The sequence below is a fragment of the Saccopteryx bilineata genome, chromosome 4 (assembly GCF_036850765.1).
Source record: "Saccopteryx bilineata isolate mSacBil1 chromosome 4, mSacBil1_pri_phased_curated, whole genome shotgun sequence".
NCBI lineage: Eukaryota > Metazoa > Chordata > Mammalia > Chiroptera > Emballonuridae > Saccopteryx > Saccopteryx bilineata.
Window position 1 is genome coordinate 130,127,698 of NC_089493.1, and position 7,698 is coordinate 130,135,395.

The window sequence follows — 7,698 nt, forward strand, 5'->3', positions numbered from 1 at the left end:
ATTTGCTAACGATTTTACTCTGCCCTATAAATAAAGCAATTTGTGGATGGAGACCTGGACAATTACTAGTCGGGCTGGGTCCACAGCGACAAATATATGATGTCTGATGAATAGATGCAGAAACAGACATTCTAAGTGACTAAAGATTCAGTGGCAAGAGAAAATGTATGCTTGTGAGGGTTTTGCATGAGTGAGCATAATTAGGTAAGCTTTGTGCAATGGTGGTATCTTAGCCAATGAGGTTTATTTGAGGCACTAGTATTGCTAGTTAATAAGAGCAAAGGCAAATGACATATCATTTGAGTGTATAAATTTAAACTTTGAATTCAATTTATTCTTTTAGAGAAAGCAACAAAACCCAGATCTTTATGAAAGAATGTAAAGACTAAAGACATTAAAATAAATTAGGATGTTCAAAGTGTCTTGATTAAGTATTAACTCTAGTTTTTAAGTCAACTTTATTTAGAAATAATTTGCATACTATAAAATGTACACTTTAAAAATTGGTCTTGGGGGCCCTGGCCGGTTGGCTCAGTGGTAGAGTGTCGACCTGGCATGCAGGAGTCCGGGGTTTAATTCCCACCAGGGCACACAGGAGAAGCGCCCATCTGCTTCTCCACCCCTCCCCCTCTCCTTCCTCTCTGTCTCTCTCTTCCCCTCCCGCAGCCAAGGCTCCATTGGAGCAAAGTTGGCCCGGGCACTGAGGATGGCTCTGTGGCCTCTGCCTCAGGCGCTAGAATGGCTCTGGTTGCAACAGAGCGGTGCCCCAGGTTGGCGGAGCATTGCCCCCTGGTGGGCATGCGGGGTGGATCCCAGTCGGGCGCATGCAGGAGTCTGTCTGACTGCCTCCCCGTTTCCAGCTTCAGAAAAAAATACAAAAAAAAAATTGGTCTTGGGGCCCTTTGTAAAGCAAATATAAATCCTCTTTGGAGCAACACATCAAAACACATGTCATCCAACAGGAAAGAAGAAAACTAAATGAAGGTTTCACACAAAAAATTTACAAATGTTTATGAGAATGTATCGTTGTAAGAAAGATCAGAAGAACAAATCAATCACAATTCACAAATGTCAGACATAAGGAAGTCAATTTAAAAAGAGAAATAAAATGAGGTTGCCGGTTCAAAACCCTGGCTTGCCTGGTCAAGGGACATATGGGAGTTGATGCTTCCTGCTCCTCCCCCTTCTCTCTCTCTCTCTCTCCCCTCCTCTCTAAAATAAAAAATAAATAAATAGAGAAATAAAATAATCATGATAAAATTAACAAGGACACCAAAAAGATATCAAGCCTTTAAGAAAGAATAAGGTGCTAATCCCCTACTCCCACAGAGTTCCAGAGTGAATCCCAAGCTGTGCAACTAAGTGAAGGGGGGCAGGTCAAGCCAAGGAAGTCAAGGACCAGCACAGTGCTCCTATGTGCCCACCCCTCATCTCTTGGCACCAAGGCAGCTTGAGCCCAAGGCATTTATTTGTGCCAGCCACCTCCTAGACTCTGGCCCAACATTATGCTAAAGCCCAGTAGGATGAAATAGCCTAGTGTCTATGCCTTCCCCCATGCAGAGCCTGAGGAAGCTGAAACGCAAGCCATTCTGCTGAGCATCTTCTCCCACGAGTACATATTAAAAGAATACATGCCAAAGATTGTACTTCAAAAGATATTCAGAGTTGTTACCAGGGCTGACCCGTGGTGGTGCAGTGGATAGAGCATTGACCTGGAATACTAACGTCACCGATTTGAAAGCCTGGCATTATGGGGACAAGGCAGAGACTAGAAACAATCAACGAAAAACTAAAGGGAAGCAACTACAATCTCTCCCTCCTTCTCTCTCTAAAAATCTATAAATAAAATCTTTAAAACAGTTATTACCAGAGGTACCCAAATGGCATAGGGAAAAATGAAGCTGCCTGAGTGCTCCTGGAGCTGACCAGTGAGGTGGACTACACACCCTCATTAATGGTTCAGATTATACTGGCTAGGTTTCTACAGGAACATAAGGAAACTCCACCCTCCAAGTCTGTTATAAATAGTATGCTAATACAAGACCCTTCTCAGATTCTACCTGGAGTTCTAGCAAATCAGGTCTATCAGCGCATGAATAACTGCTATTATGGACCACTGGTGGACTGTCTTAAATATGCCACTGGTCATGAGCATGAAGTCCTGCGAAGATGCTTGCTTCTAGAGAAAAGACTGTCCTTCCTAGATGAAGATCAGCTCCACACAAAGGGTTATGACAAAACACTAGACTATTTTACAAGTACCAGTTGCTGTAGAAGGGCACATAATTCACTGGATTGAAAGCAAAGCCTCATTTGTTGATAAATGCAGCCACCACGCCTACCTGTATGTATGACCAGTTCTGGAGCTACTGGAATAGATTTGGGCTTGGCCTGATCATCTATTGGTACCGATTTATCCAGGAGCTGGACTCTAACCAGAAGAGGGGCATCCTGCTCAGCTTGTGTCATAGCATAGCTTGACCCTGATGGTCCTGGAAGAGAAGCTGGGAAGAAAAAGTGAATCTGCAAGCAATTTTACTTTCCTAAAGCGGCAACTCCTGGCAATATATGCCCTGAATTTCAGCTGAACTCTTGCTGCCCTTGGTCACACCACTTTGTTTTTAGACAAATGCATCAAGAGTTTCTGTTTTCTTTCATCCCTTGCTAATATGAACATCCAAAAACTACAGACACAACCCACTCATTATCAGTATTTCTGTCTCTGTCAAACAGTTTATAAATATAGTCATAATCTTCCTTCCAGATGGTTTCTCCTTGAATACTAAAGAAAAATGTGGAGACTGAAAGGTGTGATTTTTCAATTCTCCCAGTTACTGAATCGCCTTTTTATTTTCTTCCCTAGGACTCCACTTATTCTCTCTTCCTCTCCCTTTCTCTTCATGTACATTCAGATACCTAGTGTTGTATTACCACCATTTAATTATCTAGCACAATCCTAGCAAAGCTGAAGACATAAAGTCTGAAACTAAATGTTCGCCTTCATCTGTAGGGCTCCAGGAGATCTCGAGGGTAGCCTGTGCCACATGCTCGTGTTACAGGAAACAAAGGAAACAACTCTCAGAGGACAAAGACACCCAGACAAGTGCTGGAGGAAGGGGAGTTTACTAGCTGATGGAGCAGCATGACTCAAAAAAGGCAACAAAACACGAGCTCCTGGAAGTTAGTTTTTCTGAGTCTTATATACCTTTACAGCTTTGGCTGTCATGTGAAATGTGCCTGATTTCTTTGTCTGTAGGCCTACATGACTTTTGTCTCCAGGAGGAGAGGGGGTATGAGAAAAGATTCGAACCATTTGTCCTTGACTGTTCACATATCCCATTCTTGCCTGTGTTGCAAGTTATTTCAGGGAGCTGTTAAAGGGCTGCACAGCTAGGGTTTGTTACTTTTCAAACTTAGTCATCCCTTCCTCCCTCACTTGTTTTGTCCAGGCTTTACAGTTTCCTGACTTCCATGGTTTTAAGGCAAACAGGAAAATATACTTGAGAATATCTTCTTTTTATAATACTTATTTGAACACCAAACATTTTTTACTTATCTCATTTGAAAGTTTAGTTACATTGTATCTAGAAGCCACACTCCTTCATTGGATTGGGGGCTGAGGGAGAAAAAGCTGGCTGTCTTAAAAATATGAATAAAAATGTAAGTTCTTACAAAATGAAGAGAAAGAATAAGACAAAAACCACAATAAGATACCACCACACACCTGTTAGACTGGCCATTATCAAAGAGTAGAAATAACAAGTGTCGGCAAGGACATGGAGAAAAGGGAACCTTTGTGCACTGTTCATGAGATTATAAATTGGTGCAGCCACTATGAAACACAATATGGAGGTTTCCTCAAAAAAAATTTTAACTGCCATATAATACATCACTAATTCAAAAAGATCTGTCACTAATAGGTGACAATTGTTAACTTTTTATGTTTCTAATATAATTTTATTAAATTAAGTAAATACATGTATTCAAAATTTAGATTATATTCCACGTATGTTTGATAATCTGAATATTCCTCTTGAGTATTTCCTCATACACTCAAATTGTCTTTGTCTACCTGATATTTTTACATTTTATTTTCAAATAATTTCAAGTTTATAGTAAAGTTGCAAATATAATACAAAAATAAATCCCTCATAATCTTCACCCAGAGTCCCCAGTTATTAACATTTTACATTTACTTTATTATTCTTGCTCACATATACATATCACTACATACTATCTAATACACATACTATTCTCCTACCACCATTTCTGAGCCACTTGAAAGCCAGTTGCAAATATGATGTTACATTGCTCTAAAACGGGTCCCCAAACTTTTTACACAGGGGGCCAGTTCACTGTCCCTCAGACTGTTGGAGGGCCGGACTATAAAAAAAACTATGAACAAATCCCTATGCACACTGCACATATCTTATTTTAAAGTAAAAAAAACAAAACCGGAACAAATACGATATTTAAAATAAAGAACAAGTAAATTTAAATCAACAAACTGACCAGTATTTCAATGGGAACTATGGGCCTGCTTTTGGCTAATGAGATGGTCAATGTGCTCCTCTCATTGACTACCAATGAAAGAGGTGCCCCCTTCCGAAAGTGCAGTGGGGGCCGGATAAATGGCCTCAGGGGGCCGCATGCGGCCCACGGGCCGTAGTTTGGGGACCCCTGCTCTAAAATATATCAGTGGGTATTTCCTCAAAACAAGGACCCACTCTCCTATAAAGCCACAGTACAACCCCTCAGAATTAAGAAGTTAATGTTAATACAGTAGTATCAGTGGTGGGATTCAGCCACTTTGCACCAGTTTCAGCAGAAGCAATCCCTAATTTTTTGTTGAGTTTGGCGAACTGGTTGTTAAAATAACACTTTTTTTTTGTTGTTTTTTCTTAAGTGAAAAGTGTGAAGGCAGAGACAGACTCCTGCATGCACTCCGACCGGGATCCACCCAGAAAGCTCCCTATGGGGCAATGCCCTGCCCATCTAGGGCTGTTGCTCCATTGCTCAGCAACTGAGCTATTTTAGCACTAGAGGAGAGGCTGCTACGAACCAGCGTGACTCATAAATTGTGCAGGTCTCGAGTGGGAATGGTGCGAGATTAGGAAGTAAACACAGAGAGAAAAAGGTTGGGATCAAGAGGCCTCCTGTAGGCTGATGGCATACAAGAATGGGGCAAAACAAGAATCCTCTAAGAGTGCACCCCACCACCACCACTATGCAACAGCCAAGGTTGTGGGGAAGAGCATAGTCTTAAACTAAGTCCTAGGCTGTAAGGACTTTATCAGCTTAGCCTGTCTCCCACAGAGACCATGGAGCTATCCTCAGTGCCCAATGCCTAGTGCCAACTTGTTCTGTCTGAGCCATGGCTGTGGGAGGAGAAGAAAGATAGAAGAGAAAGGGGGAAGGATGGAGAAGCAGATGGTCGCTTCTGCTGTGTTCCCTAACTGGGAATTGAACCCAGGGTATCCACACGCCAGGCCAATGCTCTACCACTGAGCCAAACAGCCAGGGCCAAAATAACACTTGTATTTAGGGTTCTAAGGTGGGCACCTGGGCAGCTGCCCAATGTGGAAATCACAAGTGTATGTCCCTTATTCTTTGAATGTTCATCTGTGCAACAGTGTATTCTAAGCATCCTGTAGTAATGTTCATTCCATCCATAGGTGAAAAAAGTTGCAAATGAGAACATCAATCAAAAAGCAATATGGCCTGATCAGGTGGTGGTGCAGTGGATAGAGCATCGGACTGGGATGCAGAGGACCCAAGTTCGAGACTCCAAGGTCGCCAGCTTGAGCGTGGGCTCATCTGGTTTGAGCAAAGCTCACCAGCTTGGACCCAAGGTCGCTGGCTTGAGCAAGGGGTTACTCAGTCTGCTGAAGGCCCACGGTCAAGGCACATATGCGAAAGCAATCAATGAACAACTAAGGTGTCACAACGAAAAACTGATGATTGATGTTTCTCATCTCTCTCCATTCCTGTCTGTCCCTATCTATCCCTATCTATCCAGAGGGATCTGACTTTCTCTCTGTCTCTGTATAAAAAATTTTTTTAAAAAGCAATATGTAAGTATTTTGAATAACAGTTTTATTGTTTTTGTCAGGTATTATTTAATATTTTTTCATTAATATTTTAAAACTATAACAATCTAGTTTTGTGTACCTCTTATTGTTCTTATTTAAGTATTAAATGCATGAAATAATAAACTGCCTTTGAATATGTCAGTTTTTTATATGTAAAGCAGTTATTAAGGCAGAGAACCAGTTAAATTATTTTACTTCCACAACTAAGTAGTAGCATGTAATCCACTGATGTACAGTCATCCCTCGCTATATCATGGTTCACTTTTTGCAGCCTCGCTGTATTGCAGATTTTAAAATTGTATATATCTAATTTTGTGGATTTTTGCTATATCGTGAAATTTTGGGGTGTATAGGTATTTTTGTATATTTGTTATTTTAGTTATTTTTGCGGTAGAATAAGCAAAGTATGGGAAAGGTTAATGATAGTGTGGGAAAGGCATATACAAGTGTGGGGAGGGTTTATAAAGCCTTAAAAATATATAAATAATAAAATAAATATAAGGTCGCTACTTCGCGAATTTTCACCTATTACAGAGGGTTCTGGAACCTAACCCCCATGATAGTGAGGGACCACTGTAATTCAGATTTTATCAACTGTCCCAGGTAGGTGGAGGCTGATTATCCCACTGCTATATTCACATTATGTAGGAGATTATCAGTCTGTTATATCAGTCACTAATCCAAGCAGCCTTGGTTCCTTTTAGTGGGGAATTGTATTTAGAATCCAAGTCTGAATGCCAGGTGCACTTACTGCCACCATTATTTCCAGTTCTTCAGTGCATGGACCTGGGAAGCATATGAACGTTTACATTCAAAAACCCATTTTTATATATATACACACACATACACACACACACACACATATATATGTATGTGTATCACCAAGACTTTAAATTTCAATTCAACACCATGTATTTTTTCTAGCTTTACCCTTCCTCTGTAATTTTACCTTCTCTAAAATAGCTTCTAAAAATAAAAATAAAATACAGTAAAACAAAATGGCTTCTGTTTCCATAATAAGTTTTTTATTTGCTCAAGTTGAAATTCATGTCATCATCACAGAGGAGCCTCTTCAACTTAGGACTGAGTCCTTTAATTAGTGTCCTTGCCATCTGGCTCATATTGTCCATTTTCTGCCCCAGACAGAAGAAATGAGCCATTTCTTCAAGAAGTTAATGTGGATTTTAGTGGGAAATTATATTTCAAGACCAAAATCTGGGCACTAAAGATGTTTACTGTCATTCCTAAGCTGCTTTAGTATACAGAGCTAGAGAGAAATCTATACCTATACTTATACCTATATTTCTATCTAAACCTATATCCATAGATGGCTTCTTGGCCTTTTGGCTAAGACCATGTGTAAACCTATATCCATAGAGATAATTTATTCTGCTACTTCACATTCAAGACCACAGGAATATATGTAACTTTTCTATTTACATGGTTATTTCCTTTTACACTGAGAATTCTACTTCTCAACATACAGGATGAGAGCATCCGCCCGGCATGTGGAAGTCCTGGGTTTGATTCCCAGTCAGGGCACACAGGAGAAGTGCCCGTCTGCTTCTCCACCCTTCCTCCTCTCCTTCCTCTCTATCTCTCTCTT

At 40.6% G+C, this 7,698-nt stretch overlaps 1 pseudogene; it reads left to right on the forward strand.

The window, feature by feature from the left end:
• The first annotated feature begins 1,285 nt into the window (after nt 1-1,285).
• Nucleotides 1,286-3,895, forward strand: LOC136335197 (CDAN1-interacting nuclease 1 pseudogene; annotated as a pseudogene).
• Nucleotides 3,896-7,698: the final 3,803 nt, after the last annotated feature.